This window comes from Mercenaria mercenaria, chromosome 9 (genome assembly GCF_021730395.1).
Source record: "Mercenaria mercenaria strain notata chromosome 9, MADL_Memer_1, whole genome shotgun sequence".
Lineage (NCBI taxonomy): Eukaryota > Metazoa > Mollusca > Bivalvia > Venerida > Veneridae > Mercenaria > Mercenaria mercenaria.
Window position 1 is genome coordinate 38,186,681 of NC_069369.1, and position 26,441 is coordinate 38,213,121.

General features: G+C 33.8%; 1 long non-coding RNA gene across 2 annotated transcripts in view; it reads right to left on the bottom strand.

The window, feature by feature from the left end:
* Positions 1-10,011: 10,011 nt before the first annotated feature.
* The window catches only part of LOC123547908 (uncharacterized), a 79,160-nt gene continuing 62,730 nt past the window's right edge, over positions 10,012-26,441 (bottom strand). Inside the window, exons 1-3 of one of the 2 annotated variants that reach the window (XR_006685763.2) lie at positions 12,971-13,104; positions 11,611-11,671; positions 10,012-11,253 (exon numbers count right to left, since the gene is read on the bottom strand). This is a non-coding gene — a long non-coding RNA (uncharacterized LOC123547908). Of the gene's footprint in view, positions 11,254-11,610; positions 11,672-12,970; positions 13,105-26,441 lie in introns of those variants that run through there. The other variant, XR_008372398.1, reaches the window with a different exon arrangement.

Genomic DNA, 26,441 nt, shown 5'->3' on the forward strand with positions numbered 1-26,441 from the left:
CCCCTCGTATAATGCTAGTCATATATTTAGGTTATAGCAATCACATGCTTTTTTCTGTTTCGTTAATCCTGGGTAATTAAACATACAGAGTACCGGTTAAAGGCCATTTTACGGAAACAATCTTATCCTAAACTAACGTGCAAAGAGTGCCTATAAGCATAGTTTATTTATATTTTATTAATCGTATTTAGATTCGATAATAAGTAACTTCTGTATTCAATATTTGAGCCGCGCCATGGGAAAACCAACATAGTGGCTTTGCGACCAGCATGGATCCAGACCAGCCTGCGCATCCGCGCAGTCTGGTCAGGATCCATGCTGTTCGCTAACAGTATCTCTAATTTCAATAGGCTTTGAAAGCGAAAAGCATCGATCCTGACCAGACTGCGCGAATGCGCAGGCTGGTATGGATCCATGCTGGTCGCAAAGCCACTATGTTGTTTTTCTCATGGCACGGCTCATTTGTTCTTAGGACATACTTTTATATTCTATACGGAAGGGAAAGCACAGTTGTCGGAAGTTAAAACGTTACCATAAAAGTATCTGAAAATAATTCCAAATACGTCATCCATGTAAAACACAATATATACGGATGTTATATAAGCCAAACAATATTGGATGAATGAAAATATATCTTATGAAAGAAATAAGAGTTTCATAATTCGTTTAAGAATTTACCTTAATTTCACTTGAAGGGCAATAATTATCTGAGCCGTGCCATGAGAAAACCAACATAGTGGCTTTGCGACCAGCATGGATCCAGACCAGCCTGCCCATCCGCGCAGTCTGGTCAGGATCCATGCTGTTCGCTAACGGTTTCTCTAATTGCAAAGACTTTGAAAGCGAACAGCATGGATCCTGACCAGACTGCGCGAACCGGTTCGATAACATCACGGCGTTGCTTCTATATTCAACATATATATTCAGTCTATTAAATGTTTCATAATTTAGAATTTTTTGTTCTATAATATCTATATCTTTTGATAAACATATTGATGATTTATATAAGAAATTCATCCATAAAAGTATTCTGTCTCCCTATTCAAATTAAACATCACCATAAAAGAACACGCAAAAATGTATGTGTTGGATATGCAGTTCAATTAGATATGAATCAAATTTTATTTGAAAATAATGATACATAATACTTTGTTTGAACACTGTCTTAATATCATTTTAAGCGCAATAATTATCAGCTTTTTATGGAACATGCAAACAATTACACAAAAGATCATTTGTAAGCATTTGCATTGTATGGCTCTATGGCCACTGTAAGAAAAACAAAGACAATAAGAAAAGTTATTTCTTTGATTTTAATTATTCTATTTTGTGTAGAATAAGGTTAAATTCTATAAGATAAAAAACAACTTTAGCTGATTGAAAGTTTAAAGCGGAATTCACGGCTCTTTAAGTAACTTGGCAGAACATCATTACTGGCAACACAGTCATCTACTAGCCGATTATTCCCAGTCACTTTTATAATTAGAGAGCGATTCTTTTACTTAAAATGCTATAATACATTGTCAAATAAACAAAACGATATGCTATGTTTTCTGTAAATCTGATATTGTACGGTTAGTAGTTTGAAACATTTCTACGAGAATCACTGGTCTGTTCTTCAAGTGCATCTGGCATAAAGGACATGTCTGTGTGAACTAATACAGTTGCCATGAGGCCAAATTTCAGGTGATGTACATGTTTTTCCTGAGATAGGCATCATCAGTTGCTACGTTACTTCTTAGACTGGGGGCCTTCGTTTTACTAAATACGCTTATTTTAAAAAAGTATAACGTAGCAGGATTTTAGTTATTGGATGTTTACTAATATATGATTACATTGCAAAAAAGTCAATTTGCCTCCAAGATATGGCAGAACAAAAAAAAATCATTTTGTATTTTGACTCAATTATCCTGCCTTATAATGAAAATGCTCTCGATTAGGCATGAATATGTATGACGTAAAAAGAATAAAATTAATATGTTTATGATGACATTGTTTATCATGCTTTGGTTTTATTAGAATTTTGACATGTTATTTCTGATATATTGTTTCAAACGTCAGTCAGATTCAAAAATACTGATTTTTTATAGACTCTTATAGCCTTTGTTTATCGTGCGGATGAAGCATTAAGATAAATAAGTTTATTTCTTCTTCAATCCTATTTTCTATAATGTTTTATTCCAGATATTGGCCAAAGGTTTGAATATTGATTAACATAATAGAAAATATTATTGAATCCATTGATTATGTCGCGGGGTCGTTAGTTCGATCCTCGGGCGGGGCGTATGTTCTCCGTGACTACTTGATAAACGACATTGTGTCTGAAATCATTAGTCATCCACCTCTGATTCATGTGGGGAAGTTGGCAGTTACTTGCGGAGAACAGGTTTGTACTGGTACAGGATCCAGGAACACTGGTTAGGTTAACTGCCCGCTGTTACATGACTGAAATACTGTTGAAAAATGGCGTTAAACCCCAACAAACAAACAAACATTGATTGTGTTTACCTCCCTTTATGACACTAACTGAATAAATCCATTTGTTACCATTCAAGTTACTCATACCACCTATCTGGATAGCTGATTTATCTGTTCCTTAATGTAACAGTAAAAGCCTTATGAAACTTTACAGATACATTGCATTTATTTAATAAAAGACAAGCATTGCGCTAGAACATATTTTACTGGTAGAATCGTCCGAAATATGACCCAAATACCACTTCTCGAAAATCAAAAAAATATCTTATTCAAAATAACTGATGTACCTAATACACGGACAGCTGTCAATTGATATCTCTCTTGACATATTGAAAACAAGTATAAAAGTGCTGTCTAATGTGTATTAAAATCTTTTCACAAGGGGATTTTCAATAGCAATCAAATGTCACAGTAAAGAAAAACAAACATATACAGTCAATACAGCATACAATGCTTGATCACGCACTATTTTTGTCAGAGGTTATGGCTGAAATATATGCGCAAATTTCATAGTTCCTCAACAGCACCGATATTTACCTTTTATAGCTCTGCCACATATCGTACAAACGGGGGGGGGGGGGGGGGGGGGGGGGGGGGGGAATCACTGGCCGAGTGGTTAAGGTCAATGACTTCAAATTACTTGCCTCTCACTAATGTGAGTTCGAGTCTCGTTAGATGCGTTGAATATTTCATGTGAGGAAGCCAGCTGGATTGAGAAAGCCATCCAGCTGGCTTATGGAAGACCGGCGGTACTACCAAGGCGGATGTCCGTGGTGAAATGATACACATAGGGGTGTGCCTCTGCAACCATAAGCTAAAAAGTCGCCATATTACTATAACTGTATCGGTGTGACGATCAATCCAACAAACAAAAATGACAAAAATAAAGAAATTAAGCGGCGTAGTATGATATAGCATAGTGTACGGTGTAGACAGTCTTCTACTGCTGTTACAGTAATTATGCTGGCAACTACAAAGTTCTAGGAATGACTTGGGTGTATTAAAACTTCGTTAGCTGGATATAATATAGGACTGGTAAATTTGTTAAATATATAAGTATTGACCGTTCCAAAGCGGTGCCCCTATTTTCAACTGATTTTGCGTTTGTCTTATATTTTCTGTTGCGTATGTTGTCTTATTTGCTCAGCAGCTGTAAGCGTTTTTTCCTCCTTCTCCTCACTCCACCTATCGCCCCCTCCCTTTCCCTTAATTTGCGCTCCCTCGTCTTTTTTGGCATCCCCTCTCCCTTAACTATGAGTTAGTTTTAGTGTCCCCCTTTATTTTGGCTACTGGAATCCTTAGGCGGTACATGATTGTTTTTTTCCTGCTTATAGGTGAGCGTTTGTGTGCTTGTGTGTCTAAAGCGTTGCCCTACAGTGTTCTTATATCTTACTTGTCTGTTGTTCTGTTAGTTTTTTTGTGTGAGTTTGTGTGTTTATTTTTGATACATGAATGTCTGCGCTTTTGTTTACATTGTAGTATAACTGTGATTTAGGAACATAGCATTCCCTTTGTATATTCCTTTGTTCTATTTTCCCCTTCATTTTACTACCCCTTACCACTCCCCCAACCCTCTTATCTATATTTGGCATAAATTTATAAGTACTTGTTAGATTTTCTAAGCAACCTGTCTGTAATATTTTTCCGTTACAGTTTCTTTTTGTTGTGGTCTTACTTTACAAATGTGTGGCTCTGAGGCTGAGTTTTCAGTGCTCTGTGCTTCCGAGAAATCTACCGTTACCTATTATCTTTTGTGAACAAAACCAATTTGAACAAATTACAAAACTATAAACATTAAGGTTATAGCGTATATATTTATACAAATGTACATGGGGTCTTCCGTGACAAAACCTGTATTACTGACAAAGAAAACTGAGAAAACAAAATACTAATAGAGATTTTTTTTTACTTTTCAAATCTGAAAATGAAAATTTGAAGAAAGACTTACAACGCTGAAGGTATTAGAGACATGACGTTAAGAACGTCATGAAAGCAGTATATGACATTGTCGTACATGACGTGTTTTTTTCTTGTCATTTATCCAACAAATTATGCGAATCACTGACCATCATACATTTAGATATTTAGAAACATGAACAATTATTTACTGAAAAATAATTAAACCATGTATTGGTTTCATCATGGGCCTTTTTTTAGTCTCACGGTACATGCTTTGGAGACTTAGTTTCCATATCATGACACATAAAATTTATTGAATTTGAATTACTTTACATACATGTAACTGTATAAAAATGTTCCTCCGTTAACATAAAAAACAATGAATTCCCAGTATTTTAAATATCATTATGCAAGAACAACGTCATGTTAATCAAACATGTTTTCTCACGGAATGGTCCAATTTATTTATGCATAATGACGGGTTTATTTTTTTTGTCATCGTTTGTTCTTCGAGCTTATAGAAAAGGCTGAGTTTCAGAAAAATATATAACCTACCATCTTCATGTATAATATACCTTTTACAATAATTATTTTATTATAATGTTTTTAAAGTTCGATTTTTCAAACTATCGACATTACAAATAAAGCACTTGGCACATTTTCGTGGCCAATCTAGTTTGTACCATTATTTTTGTACATGCTCTCAAGTGAAATGCTTTACTCTGAAATTCGCAAACAAAGACCAGTTTCAGTGCGGAAAATTCAGTAACGAAACTTCACTCGTGTTCGTAGTGTTTAACGTGCAAATCTTTCTTTTAGATTAGATTTCAACTCCTTTAAAGCCGTACGAAAATTCTTATCAAGAATGGCATACACAATCGGATTTATAATGCTGTTGATAAAATAAAGCCTATAAAACAATTGAAAAAGTGCGAAAGACGACGAAGTCATTGTGGGTATCTTTCGATGTTGTGTAGTCAAAACACCGTATACTATATACGTAATTATAAAAACTAGAGTGAGTATAAACCATATCAGAGTTTTGTACGGGAAACGACGTCTGCCAAACATGGAAGCTTCATCTTTTCGATTCATCTTTTTCCTCCGTTTGCATGCGTCTTCATCTTCCTTGTTTTCGCTAGTAATGGTGGAAAAGCTAAGTGGCTTGATGAGTTTCTTCTTTGCTTTTTGTGGATCACTTTCGAAGCCGCTGCTCTCTTTAACAAGGGGTGGTCGTCTTTCTTCGGGTGGGCCTTCTCTAACTATCAGGCTTAGAGGTAGACTAATTTGAATTTAGTTATCGGCAACACTTGAGAACGTTCCGACTGATTTTCTGATTGAGTTTACCCGAATATTCCCAAAGGTTTCCGATGTAAACTTAGAATTTTCCCCTCCGCAATCTTTATGGAAATTAACTGGCACTGACCCCCAATGTTTGGCTATTTGTCTACCGATTAAAATGTACATAACGATGCATGCAACTGACACACTAACTAACAGAAACATAATGGCAAGAATGTAAATCATGATATGTTCCTTATATTTCTCTTCTGTATCACAGATTAATACGGTAGTAATGTTTCCATGGATAGTTGTCATATTTGTCCCTTGTATTCCGCACATGACCGCACTGGGAATGGATATAATTACAGACAAGAAAAAGGACAGGAAAACGCAAAGCTGCATGGCCAATCGTGGCGTAATTTGTTTCTTAAATGGTTGGCAGACTTTTCTATACCTGTCTATAGATATGATCAACAATGAAAGCGCTGCTGCACATCCAGCCCATACGTTGAATAGACACTTTACTTTGCATAAGGCCAAATTTTCAAATGAAAAATAATTGCGGTGCGTTACCATTTCAGCCGGTATGAGGACGGCACTTGTCATTAAGTCAATGATTCCCAAGCATACAACAAACACTCTAAAATTCTTATTCCTGTAAGCCCGACCAAGACTGAATACCAGGAGAACAATTATATTTCCAACCACGCCCAGTAACGTAAATACTCCAAAGGTTACCGTCAGTGGCAGTAATACATTCGCATAACGCATGTTGATATCTTCTTGACTTTCCATGCTTTTTGCTCTTTTTTATTTTCAAGATTATCAATTAGGTCAATGTTGAAAACAGCAAAGTAAAAAATAGTCATATATGTTCTATTCTGCTTTATTATGCCACTTTTATGTCTTGACCACTGGCATATATTGATTTGTACTAGTAAATATTTCCCTTTGATCACAAATTTTCTTTTCAATTGCCGAACTTTTATTGCATTTTCTTTTCTGCTGTATATTCCTTTTAAACTGATATCTTTGATATATTTCTTCAAGTATTTTATCTTAAATTTCGATCACCGTTTATACTTTATAGCGGAAAGTTAGTGAATGAATTCGTATTCCTGGACATATTGATTGTTTCTACGGACGAGTCTAACCGCAACCTAAAGTAGGTGAATTTGAACTCAAAGACCTGTATGTTCTCTTAGCACTAGCCTTTTTAAATAATCAAGATTTGTCTACTTGATTAGAAAAAATATATCAATTTAACTTCAAACATGTTCGCAATATTCATTTTTTTATATGTGCATTTATAATATATATGTACCAATCACATGAAAGAATCACAAAGAAATTGAATAACCTCACAGCGTAGTTGAAAGACTGATTTTAGTCAAACGGTATGTGGCTGTTCGCTGGATTACCTGCTATCTGTTCAAAATGGTTGGACTTTTTTAGTTATTGACACTTACAGTAAAGATATCATTATTACTTTCCATTTCTTATCGTATTCAAATTAGTAGAGGTTATTAATGTAAGTCGGATGAAAATTCTCAAACTTTAAAGGGAATATTGTCTAACGACCATCTTGCTATTAGTCACTAGATTTTGCGAAGTGAACCGATACCAAATCTGAGATCGTAACCCAATATTCACGCTGTATTTTAAGCGATATGTATACATTTTTATTGGATTGGCAATATGTTGGTCTATTTAATTCACTGTTTTAGCTTGAATTACTCGATTTCTAACTAGATCATAATGTTTGGTTATTACTATTTTTTACAACAACAGTTCAGTTCAATTAATACTATTCCGTTAAGTTTTTTTTCCGAAAGAAAACGCCACACAAGGCAGGGTTTCTGTCTCAGATGCTGATGTCCTAATGTCCAAGAAAACACAAAGGGAGGACAGTGAGCATCATCCTGCCTGTTTATGGCATTATGTTGTACGTTATCAAGTTAGTTCCTTGTACAACTTGAATTTGTGGCTGCATATTATCATAATACCTTAGTCTTTCTGAGTTGCAAAATAAGAAATGTTTCTTTCGTAATTCTTACGTATGTGTACGTCATTGATCAGTTAGGATTTAAAAATAATTTCTTTAAAAGATTGAATGAATATTTTTGCATAACACGAAGACTATTTTCTATTTTTATAGATAATCATGAGCATATGTAGCATACTTAAGCATGCCCCTTGCTGGTGCTGTATTAATGTTCTTTGGATGTCCGACGTACGTCCATCATCAGCCCCCGTACTTTCTGTCATGAGTATCTCGTTTTAACACAGAGTCAGTTTTGTGCAAAATTTACAGGAAAAGTACTTGTAGGTGCTCTTTCGATACATAAATATGTGGGTCATCCATACAGAGTTACAGTTGCAATAGCAACCGAAAATAAGCATTCTTCTCCTTACTGACTCTTTTCCAAAACTATTTCACAGAAATGTTCCTTAGGGTAAACTTTAACAAAATTTCCCAATGTCCTGTCCGCTACTTGTATAGAATGGTCGAATCTTTCAGAATTTGATTGTTAGAAATTGCTGTTGTGCACAAATGCTTATTGGGCGGCACTCAGCCAAATTTCTTTAGATCACTCCGCTATGTTAAACATGGCCGCCAGGGAGTAAAGAAGGTTTACATATAGTCTTTAGCTATAATGGAACTTTTGAGAATCGCCTTTTCAGAAACTGCTAGGGTGATTTAAGTATGATTCCATGGAAATATTGCTTTGGTAAGCCTCTACCAGATTCCGTCATGTCATTTGACATGTTAAAGAAAAAGACCGCTAGGGAGCGGAGCAGGGTTTCCTCATACGATTGTAAAAAGCTGAACCGCATAAATTTTAAGTCTATTGTCTAGTTATTTAGCTGATGCAATTAAAGGGCCTTGAACTGAAACTTGAGACTCACCTTGAAACAGTGAATAAGTCAGACTAGGGAAGGTAGAATATAAAATGTACTATGGCACTTTTAACGCCAGAACAGGCATACCATACTTATCGTACTGCTTACTAGAACATTCTTTTTTTTTAGGTGGGGTGTATTCTTTTACAATTTTAGTAAAGCCAGAATACAGTTTCAACGTCTAATAAATGAATGGAAATATTTATAGCACTTCTAGCTTTTTTAGACCTAAATTAAATTTATAGTAGTTTTTAAACATGAAGGGAATTGGGTAACAAGCAAAGAATCAATTATATCAACAAATCTTAAATATAAAAAAGCATATATAAAAACGGACATTCATCAGAATAATTATGTGTGACCCTAACAGTTTTTCATGTGGAAGGCTTGTATATCTTATGCTGTACTTATATCATTTAGTTTAAATGTATTTTTTGCTGATTCATTTTAATCACATGTAGAATAGGGATAACTGTGCCATAACAACATCATTTTATGGTATATTCAAATTTACTGTATTTTTATTGTGGTAATTCGTGAATAGGATGTAGATGTATTAATTTTCAGAAGGTCTTAATTATTTTACATGCTATGCACGATAAGTTGTGTATACTATTATTATTATTATTATTATACCAGACTTATATAGCGTCCTTTTCATGATAAACACGTTCAAAGGCGCTTTTCATATAGCAACCGCAGCCACACAGGGCGCGAATTTCCTCCTCTACTAGTACAGACACAGAGCTATCTGACCAGAGGGATAGAGTGAGATAAAGCCCCCAGAACAGAGAGAACTTTTTAGATACAGACGTATCTGGCTAACTTAGCCAAGCTCTTTGCGAATAGACAGTCTGGTTCTTTAAGGTGCCCGGTGTATAGCACTGATACACGCGAAACCGTCTTTCCTGGGAAGAACAGCACAGGCCTCCAGTTAGGTGGGGGACACTGAAGAGCATCTCAGAAATTTTCAGTGCCTGGACCGGGATTCGAAGCCCGGACCTCTGGATTGACAGTCAAGCGTGTTACCACTAGACCACCGGCACACTGTAGAACAAAGATTTGGAGACAGCGATAACAATCAGTATTAAGTGTGTTTTCATGAAACATGCATACAACTGTTTAAAGTACTATCTGATATTACCATACTTAAGAGACTAATCATGACTTATCTTGAAAGTTTCAAGTGTGTTTCCTGAATGTTTAAATTACTCGTTGATACTATCGTAACTATCATATCATAAAACTAATTTTGATTTGTCCAAATATACATTTCTAAAGCGTATCATTGTTGTTCGATGACAGATGAAACTACTTAATGCCTTTTTAATGAATATCATGTTTTCTACTGTAACAGTTTAATTAATTATTAGATGAATCATTAACACACTTGATAGCTTTTTTTCTTCTTTATTATTCTGTTAAATTGACACAATTCATATACAGCAGCACACATCTTGAATGTCTGTAACTTGTATTTTCTTGTGCGAGTCAAAATCATTTATTCAATCAAATACACGGCAAGATCAGATCAAAAGTGAGACCAACAGTTGTAGTGTGGTTGTATGACCTAAGTTTCCATGGTTACATTGTAATCATTTATGGTGGAAAAAAGCCAAAAAAAAAGCGAATACATGTAATTTCATACCAGAAAAAACTCTGATCAGCCATTAGTACGACTTACTTTTGAAATAAATGCATATGTACACTCTTGTTTGTCATTTCAGTAAATGAAAGTATTATATTTATACAGTTGGAAAATACTGAACTTATGTATTAGTTTATACATAATTAAAATTGGCCACTGTCTTAATGTTTTACATGTTGACAATGACTGTTATTTACAGTTTTAACATTTTCAGAAATGTTGCTGTTTTCAAGCAGACAATCAAAAAATATATATCTGCTCAGTTACGCTTAATATAGATTCAAATTTGTATGGATTAACCATTGGGTTTAATGCAGTAATCCTGCAGTAACACAGAGGGAATTACTCAGAATATATTATCAGTTCCTGAAATCCCAATCCATAAAACCTGTAAGAAGATCCTATAGAAACATAGAATGCAACCACGCGAAATGATGGCAGACTTAGTGTGATTGAGTCTGTTCATGATCATAAGAGATAATGAAGAGCACAATTTCCTACGCCCCTAGCACCGCCTTTATTGGAATTAATTTATAAAAGGAATACATTTGGATGGTGTTGATCAAATTCAAGCTCAGGCTGTCACAGTTACGAAACTAATAACTGAATAAAATCTGACATATATTAATTTACTAAACAATTTCAATACACGAAAGAAAGATGCTAAATACCTTCTTTAAAAGTATTGAGAAAAGGGCATGCGTGTCAGATTTTTGGCAATAACAAATGTATATTTTGATGTCAATTTAAAATGAAACTTTGCATTTATTTTGTTTACAAATCCCCAATCAATTACGTATAAGCATATTTATAGTTAACCCGGGTAACTCATAGACACTTAGTAATGTGGAAAGCACCTAATACACACAATTCTTATCCCAATGTTAGTTATTTGAGTTGGAGGAGTAGAGGCTCGCACTCACAAAATCACCTGGTTTCGCATTCGGACACTGTTACCAATGCGGCCGCTTTTCCAATGCGTTCTTTAAAGATTTCACGTTTCTTGGCAACGTTCCAACGGAAGGCCCTCGTACTTGCCACTGAAATTAATACAATATGTTTATTTGTTTCAATCCCACTCCAAATCACTTAGTGGTTTATAAATAACGAGGTTTTATAAACTAGATTGCTTAGCTATTTTGAAAGTTGAGAATTACAGATATTGCAAACATGTAAGGGCAATCATATCTTTAGGTTATAGTAATCACATGTTATTTTCTGTTTCTTCAACCCCAGGTAATTAAACATATAGATTACCGGTTATTAGTCTATTTTACGGAAACAATCTTATCCTAAACTAACTTGCAAAGAGTGCCTATGAGCATAGTTTAGATACAATCGTATTTAGATTCGGTATTAAGTAACTGTTATGTTCAATATTTGTTCTGAGAACATACCTGAATTTTTCCTACGGAAGGGAAGGCAAACTTGTCGGAAGTATACATCTCTGATCTCTGACTGAAAGACAAAATATCAGCCACACTCTATCCAAACTTAGAGTAACATTAATCTTGAAATGAGAAAACAATAACATTCGACAGGATTTACATTGTATGTCACGATACTTACATAATGTCAGTCATTATCTATGAAAGGGTTACCTCTTTCTGCAGCATTCAATTCAATTTCTGTTTTTAACTACACCGAAATTGTTTCAGCAATATTAATTTAAGAAGGGTTTTTTTTTACGAAATAGATTATTGTTATAGGTGAAACGTTTATAACTCGGGTAATTAAAAAGCACCAAAAGAAACGTTTTATTGTATAAGATCAAAACCTTTCAATAAAGCCACAGCATACATGAGGTTCAGATGTTGCTACTGAATAAGAAAAATAGTTCCTTAGGAGTGGTTGAAAAATACAGGGAAAGCCGAAAGGTTTAATGAGACAGTAATTGATTGCCTTGAAAACTAACATTAATAGTCGTGAAATATTTGGTCAAAAGCATGCCACGTTCTGTAAAAGCTGGACAAGTCATTTACAATTTGCACGACTTCTGAATTGGCACTGGTAGCAAAGATATGCTTGAAAAAAGGGGTTCTGATTAAAGAGATGTAAGGGAAATGGGATAGTTTGAAACTTTATAGACAATTTAATATTTCGTTGCAAACTATTAGAGATTTAGAGTAATAATTTTATGGTATGCGACAAATGTAACGACTTTCCAGATTTTGACCCCGAGTGCCCCTTCGTGCGTTATTGCAGACACAGACGAGCAGCTGGTAGACCCACCGATATCCCTTATGCCAAGTGGACGGCTTCCTTACAGGAAATAATTCTACTCCGCAGGAGAGGTTATTTCGAATGATTCATAGTCTGTCTGTGGCTTTAACCATTTGACCAGAAAGTAGCAATTTGCATGTATATACGTACTTAGCTTAAGTTTTCCAAGTAAGTGTTACTATGAAAAGTATCCTAAAAGTATCCGAAGCACGTCATCCATGTAAGACACAATATATGGATGTTAAATAAGCCAAACAATATTGGATGAATGAAAATATATCTTGTGAAAGAAACTAAAGTTTGATAATTTGTTTTAGTATTTACCTAAATATCACTTGAAGGGCAATAATTATCTAATCTTGGAATATTCATGTTGTAGAAGTTAGCTAATAATGTCCTGTCAGATGTTGCCTTTTAATTATTAAATATATCTATTCAGTCTAATGAATGTTCCATAATTTGGAAATATTTATTCTATAATATTTATTTCTTTTGATAAACATATTGATGGTTTATATAAAATATTATGCTTACCTATTCAAAGTAAACATTGCTATGAAATAACACGCATCCATACACAAAACAATGTGTGTGTTAGTGCTATCCAATAAGAGATGAATGAAAACTGATAAGTGTCTAATGAAAGTAATAATAGGCTTTGATGGTTTATTTTCCATTTAATGTAGTAAATTGAAATTATGATTTTACACGTTTTTCAGTAGAATTGTGTCATTCGGCAATTCTTCTGACATCAGAATGACATCAAACCACACCAGAATGACATCGAACAGTATAAAAAAATAACCAAACCTCATCATACTGAACAGTGACAACATCGGAATGCATTATAATGTCATTTGACCATGTCAGAATGAAAACAAAATTTCATCGTATGCATTTTGGCACACTGAATAATCGCTTAATGGGAAATAATCATCTACTTACTGGAACATTCATGCTACAGTTGTTAATGTCCCTGAAAACGGGTGAATATTTGTTACTTAAGGCAAATTCATAGCACAATCAATGCATCGCATAGCAAATCTAGCAATAGAAATACCATCGAGAGCATACTCGAACCTTTTCTGTCTATTTTGCCAAAGCTTCGGTAGTAATTTTCCACGTGCTTTGACTCAGAATTTCCTGGAACTCTGGGATTAGGGAAAAACAGTTAATATTTCTGCATAAATAAAGCTCCGCTTAAACCGGTGCTATGGAGCCGAGTGCTTAAAGTGTTTTATCTTTATTCTTCTACAACATTATCAACATAAACCTAAGAATATAACACACCTCTAGAATAACGTAATAACGTGCAGTAAACCTTATGATATAATTATACTAAAACAATCCAACATTTCTTAACCTCTAAACATGCACTGAAACTGAAATTTGCCTGATTTTTAATTCGATTGTTAGGCAGGTTATAATCCTATATGTTAAATATCGATCCATGACTTATGCTGAAGACCGGAAACGATTGTGTGTGCGTGTATGTGTTTGTGCGTCTGTGTGTCTTGGGCGGTGCCCTACAGTGTTGTTATATCTTACTTTTCTGTTTGTGTACCTATGTAAGCCAGTTATATGTTTGTGTGTGCTAGCCTGCGTGCATATGTGTGTGTGTGTGTGTGCGTGTGTGTGTCTTTTGTACGTGAGTGTCTGTGCTACTGTGGTTAACGTTGTATGGTAACTGTGATTAAGGAACATAGCATTCCCGTTTGAATATTCATCCTTATTCCACTTTCACCTTCAATCCCCACCCTCCCACTTTTCTACCCCTATCCCTTTCTCCCACTTTGTTCTATTTTGCATAAAATTAAAATGTACTTGTTGGATTTTTGAAGCAACCCGTCTGTAATATTTTTCTGTTACAGCTTCTCTTTGTTGTAGGCTGTGTTTATGGTGCTCTATGCTTCCGAGAAATCTACGCTTACTTATTTGTTGTGATAGTTTGATAATATTTTCAAGATAATCTGAATGTGTTCGAAGTCTGTAAGGATATGATCTATTGGTTGAATCTTTCCTCAAACTTCAGAGATATTGTGTCGATAATTCACTGATTAATTATAGCAATTTCATGATATTTTCTTTTTGTTTCTTTTCTCTTACGATTACTAGATAATGGTCGTCTTCCACGTCAACAAGACCTTTTAATTCGTTGGAATTTGAATTGTTTCAATAGACCGGACATGTAACGGCTGAGGTATTTTAATAGCGTTATTGTAAATAAACAGAAGGTATCAACAAGTTATTACCAGTTTTGTTGCAGATTAGATAAAGACTCTATATCTAAGTGAAATAAGAGATCTATTTTATCCAACTGCAGGTGACTGACATAAGTAAAAATGGGAAATCTCACGTGACTTAGGTGGAGAAAACAACAGCAAATTAAAAGTCAATTCTTCTATCATTTCAATTGTACCTGCAAGAACAACATCCTATTTAAATTCGTATCTGACAAAACGAGGAAGCTTCAATATATAGTATCAGTTTTACCGTCTTTGGTATGTCGCGGCAATGAAGCTAACCTCCCGCAATCTAAGCGGTCTACTGAGGCGTAGGCAATAATCATAAAAGTAATCTAAACAAAAACAAGTCATGTACAGTAGTGCTCTATTACATTCGATACAAGAAACTCCCGGTGATTCAAACCTGACGCCGTACTAAAGGCAGTGCACTGACCATCATCATATCTAGTGTTGTCATACTTAAATAAATCTACGTGCAGACTTTTTAATAACTTTTGTAACGATTTTCTTAATAATCTGTAGAATTTCGATGTAGACTAAGTTTTGGATACTGTTCTATTTGATATCCAGACATACTTGATCAGAATAACATTACTATAATGCTCAGATACAGGCATACATATCCGACTGTAAGAGATTTTAGCAGCCTTTAAACAGGTTGATTTCTTACTTCTTTCCGCCTTCATTCTCTTCGACCTGTTCAGTCTCTCTACTATAATTACTCATACATCGGTATATAGCAACTCTTACTTTTTCGTCTTCTATATATGGTTTCATTTTCCACATTTTATCACCCGCCGAAGTCGGAGATATATAGTTTAAATGTTTTTTTCGGCTGCCCACCACTCATCTTTCCATCTAGTAGGACTTCGATAAAACATGGTTAAGTGTTAACTGTTATCTAAGAAATAATTTATAGCAAAAGAGTGCTTTAACACTATTTATGCACGATAGGTGGTTATACGTCGGGCAGTGAAATTATTTGTACGACATATTACCGCCCGCGTGTATAAATAGTGTTAAAATACTCTTTTGCTATAAATTATTTCGATTCTAATATGCCCTTAATCTAAAACAGTTATTTTTACTGTAGATAAAATATAGTAGCGCTCTTTCTTGGTCGCAACCAAAACTTTGACGTCACCGCACGTAAACGTGACGTCATTCTAGCATAAGAGTGTTTAAGCAAAGGCTAGCATACTTTAGAAATAAGACCCTGAACGTTTTTTTGTATCAATTGAGGAAAGCAAGAGTAATGGCATTTGCACTAATATATATATATGCATATATATTGGTTTTATCCTATTGTTCTTTCTTCTGAGCCATATCCAAGACATGGCTAGGATTTTCCCAAAAGTAGTAAAAATGTTAACTCTCATAGGGAAATACGGTTGTACCGCTTTTAACGAGACTCAGTACTTATACAGGGTTTGTGGTATTTCTTTGCAAATAGCACAAGTCCATATTTGCTACGAGATATTTCGAACAACCTTAATACATAATTATATATGTAGTGTTCTTGCTATGCGTTCTGGTCACTTTGGTCAAGGTCGAAATCGTTGTTACTAAAATGGAAAAGTGGTTTCTTCTCAATACTTTTAAATAGGAAAAAGGTTCTATGACCAAAGGTTTGAATATTGATTAACATAATATAAAACACTACTTATCTCCCTTTATGATTCTAACTGAATAAATCCACATGTAATATGGATATAGTGAATATCTTACCATTCAAATTACTCATACCCATACCACCTATCTGGATAGCTGATTGATCTGTTTCTTAATACAACGTTGAAAGCCTTATGAAACTTTACATATGATACATTACATTAGTAAAATACCAAGCGTTGCGTTAGCATTTTGTACTGGTAAATCGTCCGACATATGATCTAAATACCACTTCCTAAAAATCAAGAAAGTATCTTATTCAATTTAACTGATGTACGCAATACATGAACAGCTGGCAACTGATATCTCTCTTGACATATAAAAACAAGTATAAAAATGCCCGTCTCACGTACTCAATAGCAATCAAATTTCACAACAAAGAAAAACAGACAGATATAGTCAATACAGCATACAAGTATTTTTGTCACTGGTTATGACTGAAATATATGCGCAAAATTCATAGTTCTTCAACAGCACTGATACTTACCTTTTAAATCTCTGCCACATATCTTACAAAGCGGTTAGGGGGCATCACTGGCCGAGTGGTTAAGATCAGTGACTTCAAATCAATTACCTCTCACTAATGTGAGTTCGAGCCTAGCTAGATGCGTTGAGTTTTTCATGTAAGGAAGCCATCCAGCTCGCTTACGGGAGACCCAGGCGGACGTCTGTGATGAAATGATACACATAGGGGTCTGCCTCTCCTATCAAAAGCTAAAATGTCGCCATATGACTATAACTGAGTCGGTGTGACGTAAAATCCAACAAACAAAAATAAAACATTTTAAAGAAATTAAGCGGCGTAGAATCATATAGAACGGTGCACGATGTAGACAGTCTTCTATTGTTGTTAGAGTTATTATGCTGGCAACTACGAAGCTCTAGGAATAACTTGGGTGTATTAAAACTTCGTTAGCTCGATATAATATAGGACTGATAAATTTGTTAAATATACAAGTATTGTGAACAAAATCATCTTGACCAAATTACAGAACTATTAACATCAAGGTTATAGCGATATTTATATTTATACAAATGTACATGGGCTGTTCAGTAACAAAACCTGTATTGTTGACAAAGAAAATTGAGAAAACAAAATATTTATTAAGAATAATGTTTTACCTTTCAAATCTCTTAATCTTCACTATAAATTTCAAGACTTAAAACGCCTTTAGTTAAGTCGCCGAATGTATTAGAAACACGACATTAAGAACGTCATGAAAGCAATATAATTATTATGACGTTGTCGTTCGTGTCGTGTATTTTCTGTGTCATTTATCTGACAAATTATGCGAATTACTAGGAATCACACATTTAAATATTTAGAAACATAAAATGATTCACTGAAAATAACTTAACCGTATGTTTTTTGTTTCATCACGGGCGTTTTATATTCTCATCGTGCATGGATGCTTTGAAAATTTGGTTACCATGACATTACTATTAACAGTAACTGAGTTTGATTTGCCTTAGATAATTGAATTACAATGTTTCTGCATGAACATAAGAAAAACAATGAATTCCTAGTATTTTAAAAGTCATAATGCAATATTTACATGATGTCATTGATACAGATTTTCTCACAGAATGGCCCAATTATTTATGCATAATAACGCGTTTTGATTTTTTTTGTCATCGTGTATTCTTCGAGCTTATAGAAGAGGCTGAGCTCAAGGAAAATACATATCTGATCATCTTGTAAAAATGTAACTTAGCAGGTCATGTATAACATACATTTCACAATAATATTTTATTGTTTTACTCTCATGGTTAGATTTTTAAAAATATAGACATAACAAAACAAAGCATCGGTACATTTTCATGATCAATTTAGTTTGTACCATCATTTTTTACAAGAGCAATAACAATTACATGTGCTAAAGTAAAATGCTCTACTCTGATATTCGTCAACATAGACCCACTTTTAGTTTTAATTTCACTGCAGAAAATACAGGATAAGAAACTCACTAGTGTTCGTTGTCTTTATCGCGCAAATCTTTCTTTCAGATTAGATTTCAACCTTTTAAAAGCCGTACGAAAATTGTTATCAAAAATGGCGTATACAATCGGATTGATAATGTTGTTGATGAAATAAAGTCTATAAAACGATTGAAAAAGTGCGAAAGACGACGAAGTCATTGTCGGTATCTTAGTTGCTTGTGTAGCTAAAGCAATATATACTATATACGTGACGATAAAAACTAGAGTGAGAATAAACCGACGTAAGCCAAAACCTGATGCCTTTTTCTTCCGTGCGCATGCGTCTTCGTCTTTCCTGTTTCCGTTAGAAATGCTTGCTGAGCTAAGTGGCTTAATGAGTTTCTTCTTTGCTTTTTGTGGATCACTTTCGAAACTGCTGCTCTCTTTAATAAATGGTGGTAGCTCTTCTTTAGGCAGCCCTTCCTTGACAATCGGGCCTAGAGGTAGTTCGATGAGATCTTGGTCATCGGCATTACTTGACAACGTTTCGACTGTTTTTTCGTTTGTACTCACCCACTTTTTTCCGGATGTTTCTGTTGAAAACTGTGAATTTTCCCTTCTGCAATCTTTATGGGCAGACCTCCAATGTCTGGCTATTTGTCTACCGATTAAAATGTACATAATGATGCATGCAACTGACACACCGACTAATACAAACATAGTGGCAAGAATGTAAATTATGATATGCTCTTTGTTTTCCTCTTCTGTTTCACATATTAAAACTGTAGTAATACTCCATGGAAATTTGTCATATTTGTTTTTTGTATTCCGCAAAAGACCGCACCGGGAATGAATATAATTACAGACACGAAAAAGGACAGACAAACGCAAAGCTGCAGGGCTAGTCTTGGTGTGATTTGTTTCTTGAATGGTTGGCAGACTTTTCTATACCTGTCTATGGATATGATCAACAATGATAGCGCTGCTGCACACCCAGCCCATACGTTGAATAGACACTTTACTTTGCACAGGGCCAAATTTTTAAACGAAAAATAATTGCGGTGCGTTACCATTTCAGCCGGTATGAGAACAGCACTTGTAATTAAGTCAATGGTTCCCAGGCATATAACAAACACTCTAAAATTATTATTCCTGTAAGCCCGACCAGGACCGAATACCAGGAGAACAATTATATTTCCAACCACGCCCACTAACGTAAATACTCCAAAGGTTACCGTCAGTGGCAACAGTGCATTCGGATAATGCATGTTAACATCTTCCTGACTTTCCATGTTTTTACCGTCTATTTTTATTTTCAAAGTAATCAATAAGATGAATATCAAAAGCTATAAATGATAATAATAGTCACAAACGTTCTATTCTGCTTTATTATACCACTTGTCCACTGACATCTATTCATCTTTCAACAAAAATCCTTCTTTTCAATTGCCGAAGTTTAATTTCGCTTTTTTAAAAACTGTTATGCATCATTTGTTCACTTGTTTTGATAAAAGTGTTATTTTTTAACGTATATCTATGATGTGTTCTCAAGGAAATAGTCCGGTATGTCATCTTAGCTGTAGCCTATTTATACAATCAAGATTTATCTACTGGCTAGAAATTATGATCAAGAATGATCAATTTAATGAAATATTGACAACTTCAAGCTTGTTTAAACATATTTATACTTTTACGTTTGCATTTATAATATATTTACCAATCACAAAAAAATTGCACTACCTCACAGTGCAGTAAAAATAAAATTATTGTCAAAGCGTCTGCGACTGCTGGCTGGATTACCTGTTCTTTATGTATCTGTTCAAAATGGTCAGCTTTTTTAAAAACAATACATCGTTACTTTCAATTACTTATTTCATTGAAATTAGATTTGAGAGATTACAAGAGGTAATTAGTGTGAGTCAGATGAAAATTATCAAATTTTAAAGGAAATATTGATTATACGACCACCTTGCTATTAAAACCATATTATTAGCGAGATTTTATCTTATATCTAATATATATAAATGAATGGTTCTCTGAGTTTTGGGCTGATAAGCGTACTCAAGTTAATTATACCAAAATCAGTTCAACCCTGAATTTATCCATGTAACTGTATAACACCGGAATGACAACTAGTTCACAGAAAGTTTCTTCCAGCTCTTATGTAGTTAAGACCTAAAAGGTAGGACTATTTACATGAGGAACTAAACGAAACGGAATATTATATTTCAGAAAATCCTAAACATTTATCATAAAAATCAAGACTTCTGTGTTATACGTACCATACAATTGTCTCTTTCTGGGTCACTTGAAACAACAATTAAGGTCAAGCAGTTTTAAGTGCTACTTGGCTATTGAATAGATTTCTGTGGTTTGCCATACATTCTTCGAAAGGAGGGCATTTAGTGGTAACCATTGTACATGTATTAATAAACTGTAGTTTTCATAGAGGCCGTGTAATAGATCCAAGGTCCGGGCTAATGCGACATATCTATAATCTATTAATAATTAAATGATCATTTTAAAATGTTTTAAATTAAATACATGTACTTGTTAATTTTAATCAATATAGCCATACTCAGCGTTTGCATTGTAATTGACGCTTATTGCGGCGCAGTAGATTTTACATGCCGTGAGAAATAAAAGGCTTTATTACATACTCGTTTCAATTTCCCGTTAAGGTAGTTTCTGCACGTTTGATAAACCAGAAGTGATGGCGTAACGTCATTTATCCAGAAAACGTAGAATAAAGTCTGGATTCGGCGTACAGAAATGAACATCATTTTATGAATTAATGACAACCTGTGAGTAAATTTATTAAAATGGCGCTGTTACTATATTACTAAAGCCAAAATATGATATTTAAACATATGACACGTAAAATAATTCAAAATAATGTCTCAAAATTAGCGTGAAATATTCGGTTCACTTTAATCATGCTCAAATACAATCAAACTCGCTTTATACGAACTCATCCGGACCTAAGAAATGTGTTCGTATCAAACGAAATTCGTATTAATGAATGTATGACCAGATAATTTGTTCGAGTAAGTTGGGCAGTATCACTGGTATCATCGGTGAATAGATTCCGATATATGAAAGTAGTTAATAGTTTAAAACTGATTAATTTGATTTATTCTGATAACATTGAAATTACTCAACAAAAGTCATACTTAAACACATAAAACTGTATTAAATTTAAATTTTAATATGCGGTCGAGGTCCAGTGCTCCAAATTATATCCACCGCCAACAATGAAGCTTAGTACTATATAACTATCATACTTAGAGGGATAAACGTGTGTATATTTTGTAAGACACAGCCTACCTGTATCGACATTAGAACGTCAATAATTTGTTTAAAATTATTTACTCCTCTTTAAATCTTGACCTGTCAATTGATTAAATTGTTTTTTATTGGCATGATACACAAACGACTGAGATTTGTTTGTCAATAAGTGTGAACTACTCCATTGTCCAATTGCCACGCCGCACAAGGTTGACCATATTATTATTTTCAACACATTTTATAACGGCCCCGACTTCTAATATTTATTCGTATCAAAAAATGGAAAAGTTTAATATTAAAGCTTATTGGGTCAAAAGGGGTTTCTTTTTAAAATTTTTTATAAAACGGTTGTATTAAAATTTTTAAATTCGAAAATAGAAACTTGCCGGGGGAATTTTTTTTTTAAAAACAAAAGCAAACGGTTTATTTAATTGTTATTTACAAAAGCACAAGGCCATACATTTTTTCACCATATATTGGGCCTATTTTTTTTAAAACTCTGGAATTTCAAAAAACAAATTGTGGGAAAATTCTTTTCGCAAAAATTTTAAAGTGATGTTTTTCCCATAGACTCTCATTGAAAAATTGCATGGGCCTTTTTTTCAAATAAAAATTAGCGGAAATCAATTGTCCCGGGGGACAATAAATTGTTTGATTCAATCGTATGGGATATTTTTTAGAGCCTCTTTATTGTTTCAACACTATTTTATTTTTCAAATCAAACTTCAATTCTTTGATTTTCCAAAAATTAACGCAATTTTATTATTTTATTTAAACTTTTTTTTTTCAACCCTTTTTAAGGGGAATGTAATGAAATTTAAATTATTATTTTATTTTTTTTTTATATGATATCTAGTGAATTTGTTAAAGTATTTTTTTTGCTTTTGTATTATTTTTTTTGGTATGTTTTTTTAAAATGTTATTAATTGGTTGTGTGGGGGGGGGGGTATTAATGGGTTTTCGTTTTGGCCCAGACACGCCTGCCAAGGTAAATGCATTTCCCCACATTTTACAAATCAGACTGCTTTTTTTCAAACGTCCGGGAAACCCCCTTTCGACCGGGGGATAAATTTTCGACCCCCCCCGTCGTGAAAACTTGCTCTTCCCCCCTTTTCCAAAAAAAAAACCAATGGAAATGGGCTTTCATTTTGAAATAAGGGGAAATTCTTTTTTCTTGTGGGATGGGGGGTTTTCGCGGGGAAAGGGGTGCGGTTTTTTCAACGATGGCTACTTATGAGTTGGAAATGGGGGACAGTGGGGTTTTTTGGTGAAACAAACAAATTTTTACCATAAAGTTTTAATCAAGAAAATCCGTTTTTTCAGAAAAATTTTTCGAAACCCTTGGAAAGAGGGTAATAATCATATTCTGCTATCAATAAATATAAGAACTGTTGCATTTTTTGCATTTTGTTTTATTTGGGGGTTGTTTTGTTGTTTTTGTAAGAGGGTAAAAGGCATTTATTTTTTTCAAAAAAATTGAAAACTTGAACTAAACTTGAATTTTTGAAAGGGAAGGTAAAATTTGGAATAGGTTTAAATTTCCATGGGAAAAAACATCAGGAAACAAAAAAAATGATTCCCTTAGGTTATCTACTTATTTTTTCCATTATTAATCCTAACTCATTCATGACTAAATAGAAACTAGGTATGCTCAAAAAGGGTTTATTAAAAACCCAAAGAAAATTTGTTTTTTTTAGGGGGGTTATTTTTTAAAATTTTTCATAAAGGGGACTGGTTTAGTGGTAACATTTTCTATCAAAAACCCTGAAAAGAAAAAAAGAAATCTTTCGATACCGGCTTACTTTAGAAAAAGGCGCTTTTCTATGCAATCGCACCCAAAGGGGCAAAATTTTCTTTACTAATTTCCTAATACAAAAAAGCTACTGACAGAGGATTAAGTGAGATAAACTAAAAGAAAAAATTTCCAAACAGACTATGGCAAATTAGCAAGCTTTTTCAATAGGCAGTTGGTTTTTAAAATGCCGGTGTTTAAAATTTACCCAAAAAAGCCGTTTTTCTGGGCCCCTGTAATGCCTTTTAGTTTTGGGGGAACCTCAAGAGGTAAGAAATTTCCATGCATAGAACCGGATTAACCCCGGGGCCTTGGGGTGACGTCAAAGGTTGTTCCATAGACCCCGGGCAAAAGATTCGTTGGGTTCTTAATCCAGGAAAAATGCTGTATAGTTTTAAGTAATGTAAATGTAAAAGTATCAACGGATTCATTAAAAATAATGGGGAAAAGAAAAATTTTAAAAAAACGGAAAAAAGTAAAGGTTATTTTTTGACATTCTTCATCAGTTAGATTTGTTCTTTGGCAAGGTTACTTTTCTTAGCAGTGGTTTTCCTTCTAACCAGAAATCAAACAGTTTATTAAAAAATAACCATACGCCCCCCTTTTACCTTTTAAATAAAAAACTAAAAAATGTATTATAATATCTTTGACCAGTCAGAATGAAAAAAAAGTTTCACCGTAGCTTTTTGGCTCTAATAATGCTTAAAGGGAAAAAATCTATACTACGGGAACCTTCGTGAACAGTTTTTTAAGGTCCCTCAGGGGCGGAATATTGGTTACTATTTATCTAAAATAAAAATCCCCATCAAAGCATACTCAACCTTTTCCCCTTTTTTGCAAAAGTTCGGTAGAATTTTCACGGCTTTAAAATTTTTTTGAAATTTCCCTTGAACGCTGTGATATGGAAGAACGAAATACTTCGAAAATAAAATCTGCTTAAACCGGTTTTATTGGGTTCGGGGGTGTTCCATTCATTACCTTTTCATAATAAAAAACAGCTTCAGTCAACCGATAGAAATGTCGGGTTGTGATGCTTTCCGTTTTTAGGTATCTGCGAAAGTTTCAAGCATTTTTTTTAAATGCATCAACATAAATTAAAATAAAGGAGCCCGTCGTAAAACAAAATAGTTTTTAAATTTTAACCGGAACACACACTAAAAAACGGGTTTGTCTGTTTTTTTTTACGTTTTGCATGATGTACGATGTTTGTTAGGCGTTAAACCCCTTATGTTTAAAATGCCCCCTCCCCAAAAAATAATAAATATGCTGAAGCGATGCCATTTGAAATCTTAACAAGGAATTTAAAATGTAATGCATCATATGTAACATAAGAGGGTTAAATTAGGGGAAAACCTGCAGTTGTTTTGACCTTTTAAGGGGCCCGGGGAATGTGAAAAAATTTTAATAGATTTTAAAAATTTGTTTTATCCCCCAATTTTACAAAAGAGTGTTCTTTCCAGGTTTTGGGGCCCCTGTCTTTTTAATTTTTTTTAGATTGTGAGGGTTCTTTCATTTTACAAAAAATATAATTTTTATTGGTTTTTTATTTTTTTTCCAAGGGGGCCAAAAACAGGCCAAAGAATTTTTAAAATAAAACCTGGGGAAAGGTTTTATGTTCTGGGAAAAAGGTTTTGATTTTACAAATAAAATAATAGCTTAGATTTGACCCCTTACATATATGTAGCGTTCTTTCTAGTGTTGTGGTCATTTGGTTTAAAGGGCGAAATCTTGTTATTAAAATGGGGAAAAAGGCGGAAAAAATTTTAATTAGGAAAAAGGGTTTTATAACCAAACTACGTTGTAGGGGTCAAATGTCAATATCACGTTTTAAGAAAAGAAAACAAAAAAAACTTTTACTTTCAGTTAGGAATGAGATAAGTAGACCAAAATTGTTATATAAGTTTTTGCAAAAAGATAAAAATTTTTCTTGCATTTGGGAGTTTGGTTAAAGGAAAAATTTTGCTTTTTTATTTTTGAATTTTGAACTGTGACCACAAGTGTATAGCGTTAAAGCAACATATGGTTCAGTTGCATTTTGGGTTGTATTTTTAAGGTTAGTCACGTTTCTAAAAAAAAACAAAAATTTTCTTTTTTTTTGGACTCATTTTTAGGGAGTAGTTGGGGTTCGTAAGTTGGAACAAACATGGTCTGATTTTTTTCAGTCCTTTTCATTTTGTACAGAAACTAGAATTTCAAAGTGGTCCTCCTTTAAAAGCCGGGGAGCCGAATAAAATATTACAGGTCAGTGTACTTTTAATAAATATGTTACAATACCTAACAGATTTGCAGCGTTAGTTTAGCTACAAATTGCTTGAAGCAGTTGCTTAAAATGGTGAACTTTAATAGACGGCAAATTTACAAGATCATTTGTAAGCATTTGCATTTATGGCCTATGGCACTGTAAAAAAAACAAACAAAGAAAAGTTATTTTTTTGATTTTAATTATTTTTATTTTGTGGGAAAAAAATTTAAAAACATAAGATAAAAAAAAAACTTTTCGTTTTAAAGTTTTAAACGGGGAATTTACGGGTCTTTTAAATAACTTGGCAGAAAATCATTACTGGCAACACGTCTCTCAGCATTTTTCCCAGCACTTTAATTTGAGAGCGATTCTTTTTTTTAAAAACTAAAATAATTGTCAAATAATGTTTTTTTTAAAAATTTATATTGTCGGTTTGTTTTGAACATTTCTACGAGAACATGGGTTTTTTTCAAGTGCATCTGGATAAAGGAAATTTTCTGGTGAACTAATACAGTTCCATAGGCCAATTTTAGGGGATGTACATTTTTTCCTGGAATAAGGGATCATCAGTTGCTAGTACTTTTTTAGACTGGGGGCCCCTTTTTGTTTTTCTAATACGCTTATTTTAAAAATTAAACGTAGCAGGATTTTAGTTTTTTAAAGTTTTTAAATATGATAATTTCAAAAAAGTCAAATTTTCCCCAAGATATGGCAGAACAAAAAAAATCATTTTGATTTTGACTCAATTATCCCCTTTAATGAAAAAAGCTTCCATTAGGCTGAATATGTAGACGTAAAAAAAAAAAATTAAAAGTTTATGATGAAATTGGTTTTATTGCTTTTGGT